This window comes from Cetorhinus maximus, chromosome 14 (genome assembly GCF_964194155.1).
Source record: "Cetorhinus maximus chromosome 14, sCetMax3.hap1.1, whole genome shotgun sequence".
NCBI classification, from domain to species: domain Eukaryota; kingdom Metazoa; phylum Chordata; class Chondrichthyes; order Lamniformes; family Cetorhinidae; genus Cetorhinus; species Cetorhinus maximus.
This window is the reverse complement of record NC_135892.1, coordinates 114,058,111-114,083,496: the sequence shown is the minus strand read 5'-3', so window position 1 is coordinate 114,083,496 and position 25,386 is coordinate 114,058,111. Positions and strand designations below refer to the sequence as shown.

Sequence of the window (25,386 nt, the reverse complement as noted above, 5' to 3'; positions counted from 1 at the left end):
CACAAGCAGAAGGCTGTAAGAATCATTTATATTAAATAGAGGACATACAGACAAATACTAAAGGAGAAGGGTTAGATTGGGAAATATTCAGCGTCATAAACAGAACTATTTTAATTTTAAATAGCATCATTTAACTATTTCAATTTTCCTCCCTCACCGTGTCTAGTCATCTCGATTCGCTGCCTTCCTCTATATTATTATTTTTTTTTAAAGTGGGAAACGTGATCGATTGTTAACAGTCCTCTGGAATGGCCACTTCATTGTGTAAGACCTCAACGAAAGGTTCAGGAAGATGTCTTGTAAACATAATAATTCTCATAAAATTGTGATTTATTGTAAAGGTAGAATAATAGTGGGGTTTGGATAGTTTCAGTGTGTGTGTGTGTGTGTGTGTGTGTGTGTGTGATTTAATGGAATTGGAGACAGCTGGTCTGGAGGCTTTGTTGCATCAAAAAGAAGCTAGGTTTTAAATGCTAAATACGTAAACATGGCTGGAGTTTTCGATTGCGAGGTGTAAGGAAAATTTGCATTTTTAGATAAATTAGGTTGGTTTGAATTTCAAAGAGATGGTAAGGTGTTACACACAGCCAACAGAGGCTAAGCCAAACAGTGTGTTTATTTTTCCCAAAGCTTACTGATAATATGAGCACTATGAAAGATTTATATTATGAGAAAGGTAAAGTTCCAAAGACATATGGAACAGTGGAATTTGCAATAAAAGAGGAAAACATGTGTAAAGGAGAATGAGGTTGTGTGTCAAGGAGGAGAAGGCATTCTTAGATCTGACACAAGCGTAAAAAGTCTCCAGCCTCTGTGCATCAAGTTGCTGTCTACAGGAGCTGAAGCTGAGAAAATTCATTTTGAATTCCACTGTCCAGGGTATCGTGTTACTTTGCCTAGTCTGTTTAAATCTGCTTTTTACTGTTGTTTTAACAGAGGTGTAACCGGGACTCAGATTAATTCGGGGTTTTAGGAGTTATTATCGTGGTAATTTGTAGACCTACGTATGTGCTTGAAATCTTTTGTTAATAAATGTTTAATTTAGTTTTCAAAAAACCTCTGCAGTCGTGGTAGTCTTATTACTTCTGAATTCAAGGCACACATCTTGAAATAAAATAAATTGCGAAACAGCTGTGACCACGTGATCAGGTTTCCCTCGTGGATTTGATCCAGTTGGCACACGTCATCTGCCACATCATAACAAAGGTGACTGCCACCTCCTCAGGGCTGGGCAATAAAAGCCAGCCTTGGCAGTAACACCCTGATCCTCAGAATGAATATATCAATTGTGTTCTCTTAGCTAACTAATGGGCCAGTCCTGGGAAGAGAACTGCATGAGCCACGGTACCCAGGACTGCCCATAATCCACAGGATGTTTGGAATAGACTGCTTGTTGCCGAAGGCAGAATGTCATAGCCTTTTTATGTAGCAATCAAGTGAAGCACACATGGACTATCTCTATGGATATAAACAGTTTGTACTTTCTGAAGGCATTTGGCAAGAGGACTGTGTATCAGAGTTCATCAGATAAAGGCTCATAGAACTGACAGGAAGTTGGCTTGCTGGGATGTGGAGAATACACTTGTTTATTACAGATTAGTCATTCCCACACACCAGCGGTCATCATAAAACCAAATGTCCAAGCTGACTAGCAGCTGACCCTACTCAACAGCACATATTCAAAATCCCATCACGGCATTTATGGTGGCATTTAAATTCAATTAATAAATTTAAAATATAATAAACTTGGAATATAAAGCTAGTCTCAGTAATGGTGACCATGACAACTATCATCGATTGTTGTAAAAACCCATCTGGTTTATTAATCCCCTTTAGGGAAGAAAATCTGCCATCCTTACCTGTTCTGGCTTACATGTGACTCCAGACCCAGGGCAATGTGCTTAACTCTTAACTTCCCTCTGAAATGGCCAAGCAAGCCACCCAGTTCAAGGGAAATTAGGGATGGGCAGCAAATGCCAACCCTGTCAGCGGTATCTTGTTGTAATATGCCTTTAAGCATGTCAGCGTGACATCACCAGAAGGGAATTGTGTCATACGATGGGGCTTGGGACTAGCTGAGCTGCTCTTGCAGAGAGCCAGCATGGACACAATGGGTCAAATGGCCTCTTTCTGTACAGTGACCATTCTATGATTCTAGGTGGCTTTACCTGACATTGCACACCAAGAGAGATAAAAGAAATGTCCTGTATTTTACATAGCACTTTTTGCAACATTCCGAAAAGCTACATTGTCAAAGTACTATCAAAGTTTCGCGATTTGAGATTCAGGATAACACGACTACCAGGTGATGCACAGCAAGATCCCAAAAACAACACTAAGATAAATGACCAGATAATTTGTTTTGCTTGAGGAATAAGTAATAGCCAGTATACTGGGCAAACTCTCCTTTTCTTCAAATAGTGCCTTGGGATCTTTTATATCCACCTGAGGGGGGGCAGAAAAAACCTTTGTACTTGGCTGCGAACCCAACTCTGTGTCACTTTGCAAATGCTCCCCATTGGGATGGGACCAATGTAGCTTTCAAGGTCAAACCCAGTTCAAATGCCATTTGGTGACATATGTTTTCAGATACCAAGGGTTTGAAAGTGACTGTCTCAAAAGGGGTTTTACGAACATATGAACAAGGAGCAGGAATAGGCCATTCAGCGCCTCGAGCCTGCTCCGCCATTTAATAAGATCATGACTGATCTGATAGTAACCTCAAACCTGCATCCTGCCTACTCCCGATAACCTATCACCCCTTGCTTACCAAGAATCTCTCCACCTCTGCCTTAATATTCAAAGACTCTGCTTCCATCATCTTTTCTGGAAGAGATTCCCAAAGACTCACGACCCTCAGGGAAAAGATTTTGCCTCATCTCTGTTTTAAATGAGCGACCCCTTATTTTTAAACAGTGACCCCTAGTTCTAGATTCTCCCACAAGAGGGAACATCCTCTCCACATCCACCCTGTCAAGTCCCCTCAGGATCTTATATGTTTCAATCAAATCACCTCTTACTCTTCTAAACTCCAGCTGATACAAGCCCAGTCTGTCCAACTTTTCCTCATAAGACAACCCACCCATTCCAGATATTAGTCTGCTAAGCCTTTTCTTAACTGCTTCTAATGAATTTACATCCTTTCTTAAATAAGGTGACCAATTCTGTACACAGTACTCCAGATGTGGTCTCATTGGTGCCCTGTATAACTGAAGCATAACCTCCTTACTTTTGTATTCAATTCCCCTCACAATAAATGCTAACATTCTATTAGCTTTCCTAATTACTTGCTGTACCTGTATACTAGCCTTTTGTGATTCATGCACTAAGACACCCAGGTCCCTCTGCATCCTCTCACCATTTGGATAATATGCCTCTCTTTTGTTCTTCCTACTAAAATTGGCAATTTCACATTTGCCCGCATTATACTCCTTTTGCCAGATCTTTGCCCACTCACTTAACCTATCTATATCTTTTTGTAGCTTCCTTATGTCCACTTCACATCTTACTTTCCTACCTATCTTTGTGTCATCAGCAAATTTGGCAACCATCCCATCCATTCCTTCATCCAAGTCATTTATATAAATTGTAAACAGTTGAGATCCCAGCATTGATCCCTGTGGCACACCACTCATTAAATCCTGCTAACCAGAAAAAGACCCGTTTATGCCTACTCTCTGCTTCCTGTTAGACAGCCAATCTTCTATCCATGCCAATATATTACCCCCTATACCATAAGCTTTTATTTTCCACAATAACCTTTTCTGTGGAACTTTATCAAATGCTTTCTGGAAATCTAAGTACAGTATATCTACTAGTCCCCCTTTATCCAGAGCACGTTACTTCCTCAAAGAACTCCAATAAGTTGGTTACCCTTTCACAAAACCATGTTGGCTCTGCCTGATTACCTTGAACTTATCCAAATGCCCTGCTATAGCTTTTTTAATAATAGCTCCTAACATTTTCCTTATGACAGATGTTAAGCTAACTGGCCTGTAGTTTCCTGCTTTCTGTCTCCCTCCCTTTTTGAATAATGGAATTGCATTTACTATCTTCCAATCTAATTGAATCTTTCCTGAATCTAGGGAGTTTGGAAAATTAAAACCAATGCATCAACTATCTCACTAGCCACTTCTTTTAAGATGGTAGGATGAAGTCCATCAGGACTCGGGCACTTGTCAGCCCACAGCTCCAGCAATTTACTCAGTACTGCTTCCCTGGTGATTGTAATTTTCCTGAGTTCCTCCCTCCTTTCCCTGATTTATTTCCTGATTTATAGCTGCTTCTGGGATGTTACTTGTATCCTCTATAGTGAAGACTGATGCATAATTCCTGTTTAATTTATCTGCCATTTCCTTGTTTTCCATTATCAATTCTCCAGACTCACTTTCTATAGGAAAGAATACTCACTTTGTTAACTTGTTTCTTTCGAACATATTTATAGAAATTCTATCTGTTTTTATATTTCTGGCTAGTTTTCTCTTGTACTCTAATTTTTCCCTCCTTATTAATCTTTTAGTCATCCCTTGCTGTTCCTTATATTCTGTCCAATCCTCTGGCCTTCCACCTGTCTTTGCACAATTATATACTTTTTCTTTAAGTTTGATACTATCTTTATCCTTTCTAGTTAACCATGGACTGTGTGAACGTCCCTTGGACCTTTAATTACTTGTTGGAATGTATCTATACTGTGCATTTTGAAATATCCCATTAAATGTTTGCAACTGCATCTCTCTAGATCTATCCCTTAAATTAACTTGCCAATTCACTTTAGCCTGCTCTGCTTCCATGCTCTCATAATTGCCCTTATTTAAGTCTAAAAACATCGTCTTGGACCCACTCCTCTCTCCCTCAAACTGAATGTAAAATTCAAGCTGCTACCTAGGGGCATCTTCACTATGAGATCATTAATTAATCCCTTTTTTTTCCCCTTACTTACATTACTCTAAATATCCTAAAAGTCAGTGAATAACAATCTCAAAATGCTGTCCCTAACTGGCGACAATCAGGACTATCTTACAATCAGTTGCCAGACACAATGTTAAAGTTTGGGATAAAAATAAAGCCAAGTCAGCTAGAAAATCCACCCAACAAGGACGAATGGTCATACCTAACACCCCAACCCAATTTCAGCCAACTTTCACATGTTGCATTTTTCCCCACACTTCTAACAAGGTCAAATGGTAATTAAGCATAAAATCCAGGCTGACACTCCCAGTGCATTACTGGGGGAGTGCTGCACTATTGGGGTGCCACCCCACAGAGTCCCAAAGTGCTTAACAGCCATTGAAGAGCAATGTGATAATCTGTATTTTTAGTGATGTTGATTGGGGGGTAAATATTGGCCAGAACACCAGGGAGAACTCTCCTGCCCTTCTTCGAAATAGCACCCTGAGATCTTTAATATCCACTTGAGAGAGCAGATAGAAGTAAAAAGGGCTAAATGGCAAATAAAAACATGGATTTCAACTTGCAGAATCCCGACTTGTCTCCCACCGTCTCTTCCAGATAACGAGAGTTAAAAACCCATCACAGGGAGTTTGAGAATTGCTATTCAGTTAAAAGGAAATCTGGCAATAAACACCAGCATCAGTGAAAGTAAAAATCCAACTGGTTCACTAATGTGAAACCTACCGTCCTTACCCAGTCTGGGCCTTCATGGGACCCCAGTCCCACATTGACACTGTTGGCCCTTAGTTGCCCTCTGAAGTGGCCTAGCAAGTCACTCAGCTCACAGAATTACACAACTGTTACAGAAAAATTGCAGAAAGAGGCCATTCAGTCCTTCGAGTCTGCCCCAGCTCACTGAATGAGCAATTCACTTACTGCCATTCTCCTGCCTTCACTCTGTAACCCTACATATCATTTCTTGTCAAATAATCATCTAATTCCCTCTTGAATGCATCAGTTGAACCTGCCTTCACCACAGTCTCAAGCACTGCATTCCAGACCTTAACCACTCATTGTGTTGAAAAGCTTTTCCTCATATCGCTTTTGCTTCTTTTGCCAATTACTTTAAACCGGTGCCCTCTGATTCGCGATCCTTTCATCAATGGGGACAGTTTCTCCCTATCTACTCTCTCCAGACCCCTCATGATTTTGAATACCTCTTCCAAATCTGCTCTTAGCCTTCTCTTCTCCAAGGAAAACAGTCCCAACTTCTCCAATCTATCTAGGTATCTGAAGTTCCTCATCCCTGGAACTATTCTCATTGGAGACAGTGCAGAAAAGATTCATGAGTGCAATCCTTCCGAAAGTGTGGTATCAAAACTGGATGCAATACTCCAGCTGAGGCTGAACTAGTGCCTTATACAAGTTCAACATAACCTCCGTGCTTTTATCTACTCTATGCCCCTATGAATAAAGCCTAGAATACTGTATGCTTTATTAATCGTACACTGAACCTAACAACTCTCAACCTGTCCTGTCACCTTCAATGCACATATACATCCAGGTCCCTCTGCTCCTGCACCTCCTTTAGAGTTGTACCCTTCTTCCTACCAAAATGAATCACCTCACATTTTTCCACATTGCACTTCATCTGCCACTTGTCCGCCCACTCCACCAACTTGTCTGTGTCCTTTTGAAGTTCTAAACTATCCTCCTCACAGTTTACAATGCCTTCAAGTTTGGTATCCTCCTCTAATTTTGAAATCGTGCCCGCTATACCAAGGTGCAGATCATTAATATATATCAGGAAAAGCAAGGGTCCCAACACTGATCCCTGGGGAACTTCACTACAAACATTCCTCCAGCTTGAAAAACATCCATTAACCACTCCTCTCTGTTTCCTGTCACTCAGCCAGTTTTGTATCCACGTTGCTCCTGTCCATTTTAGTCCATGAGCTATAATTTTGCTCTCAAGTCTGTTGTACGGCACGATATCAAATGCCTTTTGGACGTCCATGTACACCACATCAACAGCATCACCTTTATCAACCCTCTCTGTTACCTCTTCAGGAAACACCAGCAAATTAGTTAAGTGCAATTTTCCCTTACGAAATCCATGCTGACTTTCCTGTGACTTAATTTTGTCCCAAATTATTGTTTCTAAATGTCTTCCTGAAGTTAAACTGATTAGCTTGTAGCTGCCGGGCTGATCATTACAACTTCTTTTGAAGATGGGTGTAACTTTGGCAATTCTCCAATTCTTTGGCACCGCCCCTGAGTCTAAGGAAGACTGAAAAATTTTGGCCAGCAGCTGCACAATTCCCACTCTCACTTCCCTCATTATCCTTGGATGTATGTCATCCGGTCCTGGTGCCTTATCAACTTTAAGTACAGACAGCCTATCCAATACCTCCTCCATATCAACTGTAAACCCTTCCAGTGTCTGAGTTGCCCCTTCTCTCTCACCATGGCCTGAGTAACATCTTCTTCCTTGGTAAAGACAGGTGCAAAGCATTAATTTAATTCTTCAACTTTGGCCCCTGCCTCCATCTGTAAATCCCCTTTTTGGTCCCCCAATCGGCCCTATTTCTCCTTTTACCACCCTTTTACTATTTATATGCCTATAGAAAACTTTGGAGTTCCCTTTTGTGTTAGCTGCCGGTCTCTTTTCATACTCCCTCTTTGCTTCCCTTATTTGCCTTTTCACCTTCCCTCTGAACTGTCTATATTCAGCCTGGTTCACAATTGTATTTTTTACCTGACACCTGTCATAGGCCACTTTTTCTTCTTTATCTTAATTTCCATCTCTTTTGTCATCCAGGAAGCTCTGGGTTTGTTTGCCCTACCTTTCCCTTTTGAGGAAATATACCTTGGCCGTGTCCGAACCATCTCTTGTTTGAAGGTAGCCCATTATTTAGATACCATTTTCCCTGCCAAACTTTGACTCCAGTTTATTCAGCCCAGATCTGCTCTTACCGCATTGAAGTTGGCTTTCCCCCAGGTAATTACTCTTACGCTGGATTTTCTTTGTCCTTTTCCATAGTCAGCCTTAACCTTATGGTACAATGATCACTGTCTCCTAAATGTTCTTCCACTGACAATTGATCTAATTGGCCCACCTTATTTTCAAGAATCTGGTCTAGCAGTGCCTCCTTTCTCGTTGGACTGGAAGCATTCTGCTGCAGAAGATTTTCTTGGACACACTCTGGGAACTCTTGCCCCTCTCTGTCCTTTACCCTAAGACCATCCCAGCCTATATCTGGATAATTCGAGTGCCTCATTATAACTGCGCTATAATTTTTGCACCTCTATGTAATTTCCTTGCAAATTTGTTCCTCAGCATCCTTCCCATTAGTTGGCGGCTTATAGACTACGCCGAGCAATGTAATTCTACCTTTTTTGTTTCTTATCTCTAGCCAAATTGATTCTGTCCTTGATTCCTCTGGGGCATCCTCTTTCTCCAGCATTGCAATGCTCTCCTTAATCACTATTGCCACCTCTCTCCATCTGCTTCCTTCCCTATCTTTTCTGAACACCTTGTATCCCCAGGAATATTTGGCACCCAGTCCTACCCTTCTTTGAGCCAGGTCTCTGTTATCGCCATCATATTTCTGCACGCCAAGCTGTACCTGTAACTCACCAGTCTTATTTACCAAATTCCGTGCATTCACATACATGCACATTAACCCTGATTTAGACTTGATTACTTTCTCCCTTACTCTGATCCCACCCAATAAGTTACTATTTGTCATTTGGTAGTACAGAACTTGAGTATTGCTGAAAAAAGAGGAGACATGTCAATGCTTTTCGTCTTGCACTCATCAGGACACTTCGCAAGAATACCAATATGTGGGGACTACAACAATTTATACTGTATGAGAAGAGAGTGTTGATTGGTTGGCAAGTGGACTCTAAATTGGTAGAGACGGTTGTTATTGGGAATGCACCAATTGATGGTGACAGGCAGTTAACTGCCAAGCAATGCCAATCAGGGTCAAGCTGCCTGGTTTAAATTTCAAACAATGCTTGGCAGTTAACTGTCAGTCACAATCAATTGCTGCAGCATCCATGGTAAAGCCTCTAGTCCACTTGTCAACCAATCAGCACTCTCTTCTCACACAGTATAAATTGCTGTTTTCTTCTAATATTAGTATTCTTGCGAAGTGCCCCGATGAGTGCAAGACAAAAAGCTTTGACACGTCTCTATCTTTTTTCAGCAAGTTACTATTCCCTACTCTAGTGTGACCAATCTTCCAGTATTGTGTGTATCTTGGTATTCCTCTCTGATATCTTCTCCTGGCTCCCACATCTCTACCAAGTTAGTTTAAAACCTCCCCAATAGCAGTAGCAAAATGCCTTGTAAGGAACTCAATCTCAGCTCCGCCTGGCCTGTACAGGTCCCATTTGCCCCACAGCCAGTCCCAATGTCTCAAGAATCTAAAGCCCTCCCTCCTGTATCTTTTTAGCCGTGCATTCAAATGGCTTAATCCTCCTCTTTCTACAGTCACCTGCCTGTGGCACTGGGAGTAATTGGAGATTATGAATTTTGAGGTCCTGTTTGCTGATTTCCTACCTAGCTCCCTAACTTCTGACTTCAGCACCACGTCCCTCTTTCTGGCTATGTCGCTGGTAGGAATGTGGGCTACGACCATTGGCTGTTCACCCTCCCCCTCCACAAGATGCTCTGTAGCTGCTCAATGACATCCTTGGTCCCTGGCACCAGGGAGGCAACACACCATTCTGGAGTCACGTCTGTGGCCACAGAAAGGCCGATATGTTCCTAATTATCGAATCACCAATCACTATTGCTTTTCCTGACTTCCATGTACCCACCTGTGCATCTGAGTCACCCACGGTGTCATGGACCTGGCTCTGGCTGCACTCGCCAGGTGAACCGTCACTCTCATCGGAATTCAGAACTGAATACTGTTTGGAGAGTCAGATGCCCCAATAGTAGGACACTCATTTAAAACTGAGCTGCGAAGCAACTTCTTCTCTCAGAGGGCAGTGAATGTCTGGAATTCTCTACCCCAGAGAGTTGTGGAGGCTAGATCACTGAAAGTATTTAAAGAGGAGGGAGACAGATTTTTGAAATATCCGGGAGTTGAGGGTGATGAGGAGCTGGCACGAAAGACGAGTTGAGGCCTGGGGCAGATCAGCCATGATCTTATTGAATGGTGGGGCAGGCTTGAGGGGCTGAATGGCCTACTCCTGCTCCTGTTTCTTATGCTCTCACCAGAGCCACTCAGCTCCTGACTTCATTACACCCTTAGTCCAAAAAGGGTTGAACTCAGGAAGTGATGTGAGAGTGACTGCCCTTGACATCAAGGCTGCATTTGACTGACTTTGGCATCAAGGAGCCCTAGCAAAACTGAAGTCACCATTGATCAGAAACTTAACTGGACCAGCCATATAAATACTGTGGCTACAAGAGCAGGTCAGAGGCTGGGAATTCTACAGAAAGCAACTCATCTCCTGTCTATCCAAAGCCTGTCCACCATCTACAAGGCACAGGTCAGGAGTGTGATGGAATACTCCCCACTTGCCTGGATGAGTGCAGCTCCAACACTCAAGAAACTTGACACCAACCAGGACAAAGCAGCCCACTTGAACAGCACCCAATCCACCACCTTCAACATCCACTCCCTCCACCACCAACGCACAGTGGCAGCAGTGTGTACCATCTACAAGATGCACTGCAGCAAGGCTCCTTCAACAGCACCTTCTGAACCCATGACCTTTACCATCTAGAAGGACAAGGGCAGCAGACACATGGGAACCCCACTACCTGCAAGTTCCCTTCCAAGCCACACACCATCCTGACTTGGAAATATATCGCCGTTCTTTCACTGTCACTGGGTCAATATCCTGGAACTCCCTTCCTAACAGCACTGTGGGTGTACCCACACCACATGGACTGCAGCGGTTCAAGAAGGCAGCCCACCACCACCTTCTCAAGGGCAATTAGGGATGGGCAATAAAGATGCTGGCCTATTCACAATCCTTGAAAGAATAAAAAACTCAGGGGACTCCTGCACGACCTGCCTGTTTCTTTCTTGGCTGTCTGGTGGTCACCCATTCCTTCTCACCCTGCATACTCTTAAGATGTGGGGTGACCACATCTATAAATGTGCTATCAACAAAGCTCCCAACCTCATGGATGCTCTGCCTTGATGCCAGCTGTTGCTCAAGTTCCAAAATCTGGAGCTCATGTTGCTGCTGCTGATGATACTTCTTGCACAAATGGTCATCCAGAACACGGGAAGCGTCCTGGAGGTCCCACATAGCACAGGTTGTGCACACTCAAGATTGGAGCAGCATGTCATTTCTCTGTTAGTTAATAAAGTTGCAACTACTAATAAATCTTACGACTGCGAATAAACCTTTATCAATACTAATAAGCCTTATTATTAATAAACCTTACAAATTCTAATAAACCTTACTAATTCTTATAATTCCCACTAACACTTTACTAGTAGTAATAAGCCTTACTTTGAAAAACAAGATCAGGCTCACCAGTTTATTCCCTGGATTAGATCGGAAACACCCACCAGCCAATCACCTACTTGCTTCCCTGTGGCATCATACCTCAATTTTTCTTTCCGAGTCCCGACTGATGGGAAACTGCCGAGCCGCACTGTTCTCACTGCTCGGAGCGAGCTCTCGCCTTCCCTCCCTGCGTTGTTTGTAGCCCCCGCTGTTTCTCACCTCTCAGGCTGAGCGCTTGCCTTCTCTCTCTGCGCTGATTGTAGACCCGGTGCTCTCGCCAGTTCTCACCCCTCGAAGTGAGCTCTCACCTCCCCTCCGCGCAGTTATATGAAGGCCATTACAAAGAGACTCCAGAAGTTCGGTTCACCGCCTCAAAGATGGGCAATAAATGCCAGCAGCACTAGTGATGCCACATTCTGAGAAGGACTTGGGGGGAAAAAAATGACTCCTTTCTACCCACTTAGAATATTCCAAACTCCTGAAATGTGGCAGTGCTGATACCAGGAGGAGTATCCTAAATCACAAATCGCCAGAACAAATTGTACAGATTTGAGACAGAGATCTTTTGGGCATCAAGGCAAACTGCAAAACAACCTGACTCAGCCAAAGAAACTCCCAGTGTTTTGTTCCAACTAGCTGGACTTGGATCACCATAAAATAAAATCACAAGTTATTGCACAATCATTGTCACGCTCTTAATCACAGATGGAGTGCTTAACACTCACCAAACAAAACAATCTATTCAGAGCACAGCAAGTCACACATTCAGTCTTAAGAGATTAATTTGTCAATCTTTTATACTTCATATAACATGTCAGCAAATTTTTTAAATGCTCATGCATTCCTCCAAAAACAACTCTATTATTATTATTGCACGAGGAGGTCTTCTGGTACAGTGGGTCATGTCCCTCCCTCTGAGCCAGAAGCTCCAGGTTCGAGTCCTGCGCCAGGACTTGTTGTTCACGGAAGGCGCATTCATGACGTGGTTCAATGGGTTGATAATCAGTCCGACAATCCTTTCACCACCTCCTCACTATTCCCCAAAGGGAAAAAAAAATGTGTGAAGGTACGCTAAAAAATTGCTTGGTAGTACAGAACTTGAGTATTGCTGAAAAAAGACATTTTGTCAAAGATTTTTGTCTTGCAACTCATCAGGACAATCGTAAGAATATCATTTTTAGGGGAAGCAGCAACTTTATGCTGTTTGAGGAGAGAGTGTTGATTGGTTGGCAAAGGGTCTCTGATTGGTAGAGACTTTGATATCGAGAATTCACCAGTTAATGGTGACTGACAGTTAACTACCAAGAACAAAGAACAAAGAACAAAGAAAAGTACAGCACAGGTACAGGCCCTTCGGCCCTCCAAGCCTGCGCCAATCATATTGCCTCTCAAATTAAAACATTTTGCACTTCTGGGGTCCGTATCCCTCTATTCCCATCCTATTCATGTATTTGTCAAGCTGCCTCTTAAACACCACTATCGTACCTGCTTCCACCACCTCCTCTTGCAGCGAATTCCAGACACTCACTACCCCCTACGTAAAAAACTTGCCCTGCGCATCTCCTCTAAAGTTTTCTCCTCTCACCTTAAATCTATGTCCCCTAGTAATTGACTCTTCCACCCTGGGAAAAAGTTTCTATCTACTCTGTCCATGCCACTCATAATTTTGTAAACTTCTATCAAGTCGCCCCTCAATCTCCGTCGCTCTAGTGAGAACAATCCGAGTTTCTCCAACCTCTCCTCATAGCTAATAACCTCCAGACCAGGCAGCATCCTGGTAAACCTCCTCTGCACCCTCTCCAACGCCTCCATATCCTTCTGGTAATGTGGCAACCAGAATTGCACACAATATTCCAAGTGTGGCCTAACCAAGGTTCTATACAGCTGCAGCATGACTTCCCAGCTTTTACACTCAATACCCCTGCCAATGAAGGCAAGCATGCCATATGCCTCCCTGACTACCTTATCCACCAGTGTTGCCACTTTCAGTGACCTGTAGACCTGTACATCCAGATCCCTCTGCCTGTCGATGCACTTAAAGGTTCTGCCATTTACTGTATAGTTCCTGCCTGTATTAGACCTTCCAAAATGCATTACCTCGCATTTGTCCAGATTAAACTCCATCTGCCATTTCTCCACCCAAGTCTCCAACCGATCTATACCCCGTTGTATCCTTTGACAATCCTCTTCACTATCTGCAACTCCTCCAACCTTAGTGTCATCTGCAAACTTACTAATTAGCCCAGTTACATTTTCATCCAAATCTTTATGTATACTACAAACAGCAAAGGTCCCAGCACTGATCCCTGCGGAACTCCACTAGTCACAGCTCTCCATTCAGAAAAGCATCCTTCCACTGCTACCCTCTGTCTTCTATGACCAAGCCAATTCTGTATCCATCTTGCCAGCTCACCTCTGATCCCGTACAACTTTACCTTCTGTATCAGTCTGCCATGAGGGACCTTGTCAAAGGCCTTACTGAAATCCATGTATATAACATCCACTGCCCTTCCATCGTCGATCATCTTTGTCACTTCCTCAAAAAACTCGATCAAGTTAGTGAGACACGACCTCACCTTCACAAAACCATGCTGCCTCTCACTAATACGCCCATTTGCTTCCAAATGGTGGTAAATCCTGTCACAAAGAATCTTCTCCAATAATTTCCCTACTACTGACGTAAGGCTCACCGGCCTGTAATTTCCTGGATTATCCCTGCTACCCTTCTTAAACAATGGAACAACATTGGCCATTCTCCAGTCCTCTGGGACCTCACCCGTAGCCAGTGAGAATACAAAAATTTCTGTCAAGGCCCCAGCAATCTCCTCCCTTGCATCCCTCAGTACTCTGGGGTAGATCCCAACTAGCCCTGGGGACCTATCCACCTTAATATTCTTCAAGACGCCTAACACCTCCTCTTTTTTGATCTCAACATGATCCAGGCTATCTACACACTCTTCTCTAGACAAATCGACTGTTAAATCCTTCTCTTTGGTGAATATTGATGAGAAGTATTCATTTAGTATCGCTCCCATTTCTTCTGGCTCCACACACAGATTCCCACCTCTGTCCCTGAGTGGGCCTACCCTTTCTCTGGCTACCCTCTTGCTTTTCACATATGTATAAAAGGCCTTGGGATTTTCCTTAATCCTGGTTGCCAATGACTTTTCATGACTCCTTTTAGCCCTCCTGACTCCTTGCTTAAGTTTCTTCCTACTTTCTTAATATTCTCCACGGGCTTCATCTGTTCCCAGCCTTCTAGCCCTTATGAATGCTTCCCTTTTCTTTTTGACTAATCTCACAATAACAAGCATTGTTTGAAATTTAAACCAGGCAGCTTGACTCCGATTGGTCAAGGTATTGCCTTGAGGAATGATCCAGTGAATGGCTGTCACTTATTTTATTTAGCTGAAACAGGCACAATTTGTGTACATGTTCTTTCTGTCTGTAAAGAACAGGGCCCTGTGTATTAATATATGTGGCTTCTAGTGCACGCAAATGCCCCACACTGCGACCTCGGCTGACAATCTTCAATTGGTTGTCAGCATAATTTTTAACACATTGAGGATTATTTAGCAAATGTTGTCCAATCGCGGAATCACATCTAATGTTGGACACTGTGTTTTGAGTTTTGCAAGCACAGGCTGATTGGCTATGGTCTGTACCTTGCCCCTAGCGAACAGCATAAAGTTGTTGCTTCCCCCGACATTGGTCTTCTTGTGATTGTCCTGATGAGTCCAAGATGAAAAGCTTCGACAAAATGTATTTTTCTCAGCAACGCTAAAATGAAATTATTGTGCTACCAGGATGGTAAAAGGTGAACCAGATGGATCTTGGATTTTTTGTTTAGCAACTTCAGCATTCCCAGAACATCAGCCAAGTAAACAGCATCATCAGAGTTTCTTCCTTCCCCTCCAATCTTTGTTGTCACACCAGGGCTGGCAGAAGGAAATTTTAAACAGATGAGCATCAAAACACCACTTATACCAAATTCACACCTGCGTAACCATACCACTGTAACTCATCATCCATACAGTATCACTTTACAACACGCGTCTCAGTGTAACCAGGCTAGCTCCAAATAAACTGGTCTCAGACGATGTTCTTCTCTCACACGCGCGCGCACACACACGGCAGGCTCTGACTTAATGCCATGCTGTTCAGCACCCTTTTTTAAAACTTGGCTCGCTAGAGATAGAAATGATTAAATGCTGCAGGGAACAATGCTACTTCTGTGCTGCTAGGTTCACCCATGGGCCTCACCTATGAAATGCAACCAGTCAAAGTCGACTCATGGAGGCAAAGTTTTGCTGCAGCCTCGGTGAGTTTCACCAGGAAGGAGCTGTGAGATTGAGGGCAGAAAGGTCCGAGGTTTGATGCTCTGTCTGTGCTGTGTTGCCAGATCTCAGAATGTACAGTGGCAAGGACACTCTTTCAGGAGGTCAGTTCCAGAGTAAAGTGACAAAGGCAAAAGCATCATGTTTGCATCCTTGACAATCAAGGATAAATCTCACAAAACTTTATGGGCAGAATTTTCTGCCTGTCGGGCGGGCAGAGCGGGCGCAGGACCGATGGCCGCCTGCGATCGGGTCTGCGCTACCATTTTACGCGGGCAGGCCCAATTAAGGCCCGCCCAGCATGAATCGCGGCTCCCGAGGACAGCGGGAGTGGGCGGGCGGCAGGGGGACTGCAATGACCACCAGGTCCAATGGTGACCCGGGCAGCCTGGTTTAAAAAGCTGCTGCAGCCTTTCACAGGTTGTGAACCGTGGCCAGTGGAAGGGCTCCCCAGGGCGCTGCTGGTGAGCAGGCCAGGCAGGAGGGGAGGGCAGGGGCACACTGTGCCCCTCATTTTTCTGATGATTGCCTTGCTGCCCTCCTCAAGGGGGTGGCAGGACAGCGGGAGGTCCTCGTACCCCAGGACAGGAGGAGGAGGCCCCCCCCCACATGGTGAAACGTGCCTGGGCGGAGGTGGCGGGGGTGGTGAGCTCCCGTGATGTGGTGCGACGCACCTGGATCCAGTGTCACAAGCGCTTCAATGACCTGTTACACTCAGGGTGAGGATCATGTTGGCATTGGTCACAACCCAGCAGGGTAGGCTTTGCCCCCGGTGCCCCATGCCCCCTTCCCCCTTCCCACTGGTCACCCCCCCACTGGTCACCCCCCACTCCTCCCCCCCAACACCTCCCCCCACAGCCCCCCCATCACAGACCCCCAACACACCCTCCCCTACCCCCCCGCCCAGCCTGCCACCCCTCCCCCCTGCCCCCCTCCCCCTCCCCTCTCCCCTTCCCCAAGTCTGAGTGTAGTGACTGCATTGAATCATTGACGCCATGTGTCCTTCGTTGGGTGGGCCAGCAGATATTGCCCATGCCAAGGTCACCATGAGAGGGTGGTGAAGAGATGGGTTCTGCCCCTGCAGCATGTGGTACACTGAGACCCACATGGCTGGTGTGGGGGCAACCTGGAGGAGCTGTACCTGGGCACAGTGCTGGAACTCCAGGACATGTCAAAGTCAGGGTGATGAGATGCTGGGAGGGGAGCTTCAAGGTGGCGTTGGCACCGATTGATCTGCTGCTCTCTGCGCTCCACTTGCTTGCGCCTCCTTGTTATGTGGTCCCTAATGTGATGTCAGCAGCATTTGGCCAAGTCAGGGGGACAGACCTGGCATCTTTGTGTGAGTGTTCGGCAGCTGCGCGGTGAGGAGACACTGGAGCCCTGCAATGTCCCACTCTGGTTGGGGTGGGCCGTCCGTGAAGAGATTCCAGATACAAGTTGCACTAATCAATGCTCTTCCCTCCTTTTCAGGAGAAGAATGCACATAATGCCCCCAAGCAGGTGAGGACTGGCGGAGGGCCGGCACAGTTGGCGATTCTCAGCCGCTTCGAGCAGGAGGCCCTAGATCTGGAGAGGCTCCATGCTCCCAGGTCCACCGGTGTTGGTGAGGCTGGGGTGCCACGGGCAGGTGTGTTTGCCCAGCAGTGAGGTCACCATTGTTCTCCCAGCAGCCAATGCAGTGCTGAATGTTCAGTGATTGGAGTTTGCAACATGGCTTGACCATTGCTTATGGAAGGATGAGCATGTAATGATCCAGGGGACAGGGATGCACATTGACATTGTCTCCATGTTAACTAATCCAATGTCCTTGTTCTTCCTTTCAGCATCAGCGGAGCAGGGCTGGGAGGAGGAGCAGCAGAGGCCCCCTCTCACACCTGAGGGGCCTGAAGTCTCACCAGCGTCACACCATCTCTGCCAGGCAGGCACCAGCGCAGATACTAGCACCTCGGTGGGAATTACATCATTGGCTAGTGTCCCAGGGCACAGCGGTGAGGGCACTTCACAGTCACTGGAGGAGCTGGCAGAGACAGAGAGTGCCCATGGCGCCAGCAGTCGGAGGACTGCAGGGGACCAGGTACATGCTCAGTCGGTGCCTGATGATGTGCCTCTGGAGTTGTCCGCGATGCAGCAGGTGCAGGAAATGCGACCGGGTGTGTGGGAGCATCTGGGGGAGATGCATGAGGCTATGCTTGGGTTGGTGTCTGTGGTGGAGGAGTCTACACGGACGATCACCGAAGCAATGAGCCTCATGTCCGAGCACCATGCGTCCTCCATGGAGAGAGTGGAGAGGCTCCTCCAGGAGACCCATCAGGGCTTCCTGGGGATGCGCTCTGACCAGCAAGCCCTCACATCGGCATTGACCTCAGCTGGTCAGTGCCAGTGTGGGAGATGGTCTGGGCCCCAAGTTTCCCAGGTAGATGCCCATCCATCCACGGAGTAGGGAGGTCCTAAGTGACCTCACATCAGCACAGCAGCTGCCTGTCATCTCTGTGGGCTCCTCTCAGGGCGCTCCGGATGAGGGCGGCAGCTCCTCCATCCCTCTGCCAGTGACCGTTACATCCGGTGAGGCTGCGATGACTGGGGAGAAGCCAGCTGTGGAACTGGCCGCTCCCACCCAGGCAGGGCCATCAAAGGCTCCACAGACCACAGGACGCCCGCCAAGGTCATCAAGGCAAACAGGACAGCAGAGTGAGCAGGCTGTCTCAGATGCCAGTGCCAGCGACAGGACAGCACCAAGACATAGCACCCGTCAGCGTAAATTTAAGGCACCTTAGGCACGCCACGGGTTTCTCACTGGTGCTTTTATGTTGGCTCATAGCTGTTTATTGAAGTGGATGTGATGTGCAACACCTTTTTTCTTTGTTTATGAAGTCACATTTGTTCCCTCAATAAATTTTGACATGTTGCCATGCCTCAGGGTGATTCCTTACTTCTGCAAGTGGACGGGAACCCATGATGTTATGAGTGAGTTGTTTGACATTGAGATTTATTGACAAGGGCTTTAGTTAATGTTAGTATCCAGGCTGATTTAGCACTCTGGTATCGAGCTTGGAGCCTGCTGCCCTGGCCTGTGTTGGAGTTCTATTTGTGGTGTGTTAACTGAAGGTTCTTTGGATTAAAGCCTCCCGGGTGTCCCTGCCTCCCTGGAGTATGCTCGGGTCAGCGTCTACCCCCTCAGCATTTCCCTGTGTGTGCTCATCCTCGGACTCACTGCTGGACTCATCGTGTGCAGCTGCAGCCACTGCGTCAACATCTTCATCGTTCACAGCGTCCCCCCTTTCCAGCGCAAGATTGTGGAGAGCGCAGCATGTAACCACTCTCAATGACACACGATCTGGGGGGTACTGGAGTGCGCCCCCTGAGTGATCCAGGCATCGGAAGCGCGTCTTGAGGAGACCGATGGTTCTCTTGTGGTGCCCTGGCTCCTATTGTACCGCTGCTCAGCTTTTGTTCTTGGATGGAGGAGAGGCGTCATGAGCCACCTTCTGAGGGGATAGCCCTTGTCACCCAGCAGCCATCCATCCAGTCGGGCTGGAGCACTGAAGAGCCTCGGCACCTGGGAGTGTCTGAGGATGTAGGCGTCGTGAGAGCTGCCTGGGTACCTTGCACAGAATTGTAGAATCTGCATCCTGTGATCACACACTATCTGCACGTTCATGGAGTGGAAGCCCTTCCTGTTGATGAAGGCACCGGGCTCACCTGCTGGCGCCTTGATGGCCACATGTGTACAGTCTATAGCACCCTGGACACAGGGGAAGCCAGCAATGGCCGTGAAGCCTCTGGCTCGCTGTGTCTGGCTGGCCTGGTCCCAGCGGAAGTGGATGAGAGTCAATGCCCGTCTGAACAGAGCGTCTGTAACCTGCTTGACACAAGTGTGGACAGCTGATTGGGAGACACCGCAAAGATCACCCACCGAGCCCTGGAAGGAGTCAGAGGCATAGAGGTTGAGGGCAACTGTGACCTTCAGAGGCACTGGCATGGGGTGTCCACTCACACAGTTAGGGGAGATCTCAGGCCCAATGATCTGACAGATATAGTTCACTGTCTCCCTTGAGAGTCAGAGCCTCCTTCAGCACTGCACCTCAGACATATTGAGGTAGCTGCTTTGCCGCCTGTAAACCCTGGCAGCAGGATAGTGGTGTCTTCTGCAGCCCCTTCCGCCTTGGATCACCTCTTGGCCCTGCACCCTTTGTGCCTGCGCCTCTCCTCCCAAAGGTGGCTCTCCTGGAGGCTGAATGTACACTCCTGGCCTCCTCCCCCTTCTGGCCCTCCCTTCCTCCTCAGAGGAGGTGCCTCCAGTGGAGAGTTCAGCTCCCATTCCCAGGCTCAGGGAAGGCTTCCTGAAACCTGCAGACCCCAAAAAGAATCTTCACTGTAGAGTCCCGACCGGAAGGCTGAGTTCTGTCCAAGCAGCTGGTATGAGTTTTGAAGTATTTCTGCTCACACAGGCAAGTATCAATTACTCTCCAAATTAAATATCTGACTGAGCACATGTGCGACCCCACCGACCCCTCACGCCCATGGATGAGGTTTATACAAATGTCTCCTACCCGCCTGTCCGTTGTGCCCGTGTGACGACCTGAAGATTGCACGGGCCCCGAAAAATCGCCATCAATTGGCACCCCGAGGGCCTTAAGTGGCCCATCAATTAATGGCGGGTATGCACCGGAGACCATTGCGCGCCCGGTCACCGAAATATCGCGATGGCGTGCCATGACGTTGGGACGCTCGCCCAACGTCACCAAGCACCGTTTTATGCGTCCCGCCCCCATACGCCAACGGGAAAATTCTGCCCTCTATTCCTAAAACTGGCCTCTCGTCACACCAACTTCCTTAACTCCACCACTGGCAGCCTTGCTCTCAGCTGACTAGGCTGCAAGCTCTCAAATTTTCTCCTTAAATTTTGCCACCTCTTACCCGCTTTTAAAATGCTCCTTAAAACCTACCTCTTTGGCTGAGCTTTTGATCACCTGCTCTAACCTCTCCTTGTGTCGTGTGCTGTTAACTTTGGTTTGATAAAGCACTTTGGAATGTTTTACAATGTTAAAGGGACCATATCAATGCAAATTGTTGTACATAGCTCCAAGAATCCCTGTTGTAACTTTCTTACATTAATATAAATAAAAATTACAACACAGAGGCAGTCAAAGAGTTATTATAACACAGGAGGAGACCATTCTTTTTTTTATTTGTTCATGGGATGTGGGCGTCACTGGCTAGGCCAGCATTTATTGCCCAACCCTAATTGCCCTTGTTCAGAGGGCATTTAAAAGTCAACCACATTGTTGTGGTCCTGGAGTCACATGTAGGCCAGGCCAGGTAAAGACAGCAGGTTTCCTTCCCTAAAGGACATTAGTGAACCAGATGGGTTTTTACAACAATCAGCAATGATTTCATCGTCAGACTTTTAATTCCAGATTTTTTACTGAATTCAAATTCAAATTTCACCATCTGCCAGGGTGAGATTCAAACCCGGGTCCCCAGAGCATTACCCTGGGTCTCTGGATTATGAGTTCACTGACAATCCCTGTCAGCCCATTGAGCCCATGCTGACTCTCTGTAGGGCAATCCAATTTGTCCCATTGCCCACTCTATCGCCATAGCCCTGCAAGTTTATTTCTCTCAAGCATCCACTCTATTTTTAGTAGTGACCTTCCCAAGGGAGAGTTCTCCATGCCTCAATCTTGTGATTACTCATCATAGGAGCCTCTCAGTTTTAATTTCAAGTTATCTAACATCTTTCTCCCTCTTGGTTCACATCCCTCTAATCTTCCTTCAATCGCCTCCTTCAGCAAGTTCTCATGGTCTAGAATATGGCCAATCCAACTTTGTTGCCTTGTCTTGACGATATGCAATCACAATCTTTCCTCCTCCACCATCCTGAGAACTTCCCTCCAACTGATCCGCCCTATTCATCTCCAGATCCGCATTTCACAGCTTTCCGGTCTTGGAATGTCTGTTTGCCTTAAGGTCCATGTTTCAGTTCTGTACAACCAGGAACTCCAAATCACAGTCTTGATAATTCTTTTCTTAAGTTCACTACTCATTCCTATGCTGAGTAATTCTTTATGTTTGGCATTCTTTACCATTGCTATTCTAACTCTGATTTCTTTCTGGCAGTAACCATCTTCTGATATGATGCTTCCCAGGTACTTACATTGTAAAAGCAAAATACTGCGGATGCTGGAAATCTAAAACAAAAACAAAAATAGCTGGAAAAACTCAGCAGGTCTGACAGCATCTGCGGAGAGGGATACAGTTAACGTTTCGAGTCCGTATGACTCTTCATCAGAACTGAGGAAAAATAGAAATGAGATGAAATATAAGCTGGTTGAGGGGGGTGGGACAGGTGGAGCTGGATAGAGGGACAGTGTATTGTAATACCTGTTCCAGCTGTTGGCCATTTATTTTGACCTCCACTTTCCCACCATTATTTATTTCAATCTTCATAACTTTTGTCTTTTTTCCATTAATTTTCATTGCTTAAGCATCATCCAATCTCCTTTTAAAATCATTCACTGTCGCCATTTCATGGGCAACAAGTTGAAGGTCACTGCCATTTGCTGCATAAAAAAGTTCTCCCCCACATTCGTTCTGTATCTTTTGCCCAAACCCTTAAATCTGTGTCCCTGAGTCATTGCATCCTCAGCTAAAGGGGGGAGTTTTTCTTTGTCTATCGCATCTAAACCTGTCATAATCACGTACACCCCTATCAAATCTCCCCTCGATTCCCTTTGCCTCAAGGAGAACAACCAAGCTTCTCCAATCTAACCTTGCAACAAAAATCCCCCATCCCTGGAACCATTCTGGTAAACCTCCTCTGCGCCCTCTCAATGACCCTCACATCCTTCCTAAAGTGTGGTGACCAGAACTAGTGCAATGCTCTAGTTGTGACATAATCAGAGCATTACAAAGGTTCAGCATAACTTCCCTGCTTTTGCACTCAACGCCTCTATTTATGAAGCTCAAAATCCCATATGCTTTCCTAATTTTTAAAAATATTTATTCATGGGCTGTGGGTGTCGCTGGCTGGGCCAGCATTTTCATTGCCCATCCCTAATTGCCCTTGAGAAGGTAGTGGTGAGCTGCCTTCTTGAACCACTGCAGTCCATGTGGTGTAGGTACACCCACAGTGCTGTTAGTGGGGGGGAGTTCCAGGATTTTGACCCAGTGACAGTGAAGGAACGGTGATATATTTCCAAGTCAGGATGGTCAGTGGCTTGGAGGGGAACTTCCAGCAGGTGGTGTTCCCATGTGTCTTATGCTCTTGTCCTTGTGCTGTCTAAAGAGCCTTGGTGAGTTCCTGCAGTGAATCTTGTAGATGGTTCACACTGATGCTACTGTGTGGAGGGAGTGAATGTTTGTGGATGGGGTGCCAATCAAGCGGACTGCTTTGTCCTGGATGGTGTCAAGCTTTTGAGTGTTGTGGGAGCTGCACTCATCCAGGCAAGTGGAGAGTATTCCATCACACTCCTGACTTGTGCCTTGTAGATGGTGGACAGGCTTTGGGGAGTCAGGAGGTGAGTTACTCACCACAGGATTCCCAGCCTCTGACCTGCTCTCGGAGCCACAGTATTTATATGGCTAGTCCAGTTCAGTTTCTGGTCAATAGCTACTATCTCAACATGTCCTGCCACTTCCAAAGAACATACTTCCAAACACAGAGAGCCATAGGAAAGCTAAGGTGCATAAAGAGGCCATTCAGCCCATCATGTCTGCACCGGCCAAAAAGAGAAAAAAGAAACTAGCCGCTCATGATAATCCCACTTTCCAGCCCCTGGTCCTTGCAGGTTACAGCACTTCAGGTACAGATCCAGGTACCTTTTAAATGAATTGAGCATTTCAGCCTCAACCACCAACTTAGGCCGTGAATTCCAGATGCCCACCACCCTCTGGGTGAAAAAGTTTTTCCTCATGTCCCCTCTAATCCTTCTACCAGTCACCTTAAATCTATTCCCCCTGGTAATTGACCCCTCAGCTAGGGGAAACAAGTCTTTCCTGTCTACCCTATCTTGGCCCGCCATATTTTTGTACACTTCAATTAGGTCACCCCTTAGCCTCCTCTGTTCTGAGGAAAACAAACCCTGGCCTATCCAAGCTTTCTCCATAACTGCAATTTTCAAGCCCTGGTAACATTCTTGTAAATCTCCTCTGCACTTTCTCCAGAGCAATTATGTCCTTCTGGTAATGTGGTGACCAGAACTGTACACAAAATTCCAGCTGTGGCCTAACCAGCGTTTTATCCAGTTCCATCATTACATCCCTGCTTTTGTATTCATTACCTCACCCAATAAAGGAAAGCATTCCATATGTTTTTTTTACCACCTTATCAACCTGTTGTGCCACCTTCAGGGATCTGTGGACATGTACTCCAAGGTGTCTCACTTCCTCAAACCCTCTCAATATCTTCCCATTTACTGAGTATTCCTTTGTTTTACTTTCCCTCCTCAAATGCATTACCTCACACTTCCCCGGATTGAATTCCATCTGCCACTTTTCCACCCACTCAACCAAACCATTGATCTCATTCTGGAGACAACAGCTATTCTCTTCACTGTTAACAACATGGCCAATTTTTGTGTCATCTGCAAATTTCCCGATCATGCCTCCCAAATTTAAGTAACATACGCAACAAACAGCAAGGGCCCCAACACAGAGCCCTGTGGAACACCACTGGAACCCGCTTTCCATTTGCAAAAACATCCATCAACCATTACCCTTTGTTTCCTGTCGCTGAGTCAATTTTGGATCCAACTCGCCACCTTCCCCTATATCCCATGAGACCTCACTTTTCTGACCAGTCTGTCATGTGCGACCTTGTCAAATGCCTTACTGAAATCCACGTAGACAACATCCACCACACTACCCTCATCAATCCTCCTTGTTACTTCCTCAAAAAATTCCATTAAGTTAGTAAGACACTGTCTTCCCCTAACAAAACCATGCTGACTATCCCTGATCAATTTGCCTTTCTAAGTGACAGTTTATCCTGTCTCTCAGAATTGATTCCAACAAATTGCCCACCGCCAAAGTCAGACTGACCGGTCTATAATTTTCAGGCCTGTCCCTCGCACCCTTTTAAATAATGGTACAACATTTGCAGACCCCCAATCCTCTGGACCTCACCTGTATCTAATGAGGATTGGAAAATGATCCTCAGATCCTCATGGCTTCCTCTAACAGCCTGAGATACAATCCATTCGGTCCTGGTGATTTATCCACCTTCAAGGATGTGAGCCCACAGACGCTTCTATCCCAGCACAATCTTTAGAATTGAGCAATCTTTGCCACATTTGACCTCCACACAAGCAAACAGTCCAAAGTAGACTGATCTGCTCTATTCCCATGTACCCTCATCCACCTACCCAATCTAATCTGGCATGTTGACAGAACGGTGGCGATCGAATCTAACCCTGAAAATGAAACTCTCAGCCTCATAATTCCCTGCACTTTCTTCTCAAAATCATTTACATTTAATATGGCCCCTCAATAACTGGAAACAGTCTGCATCGGTCTACCCTGTCCTATCCTTCCTACAGTGGAACTCAATACTACACGTTACTCAAACAGAGGTCTCAAAAGTTTTATGAAGACTCACCGACAGAACATATCATCTAAGACTTTTTGGCTTATATCCCCATCCTATCGATGGCCTGGATTTTAGGCTCAC

At 46.0% G+C, this 25,386-nt stretch overlaps 1 protein-coding gene across 1 annotated transcript in view; it reads right to left on the bottom strand.

Moving 5' to 3' along the window:
* LOC144689985 (butyrophilin-like protein 8) overlaps nt 1–25,386 on the bottom strand; it is a 53,327-nt gene that overhangs the window by 18,693 nt on the left and 9,248 nt on the right. The gene's annotated exons all lie outside the window — the stretch shown is intronic.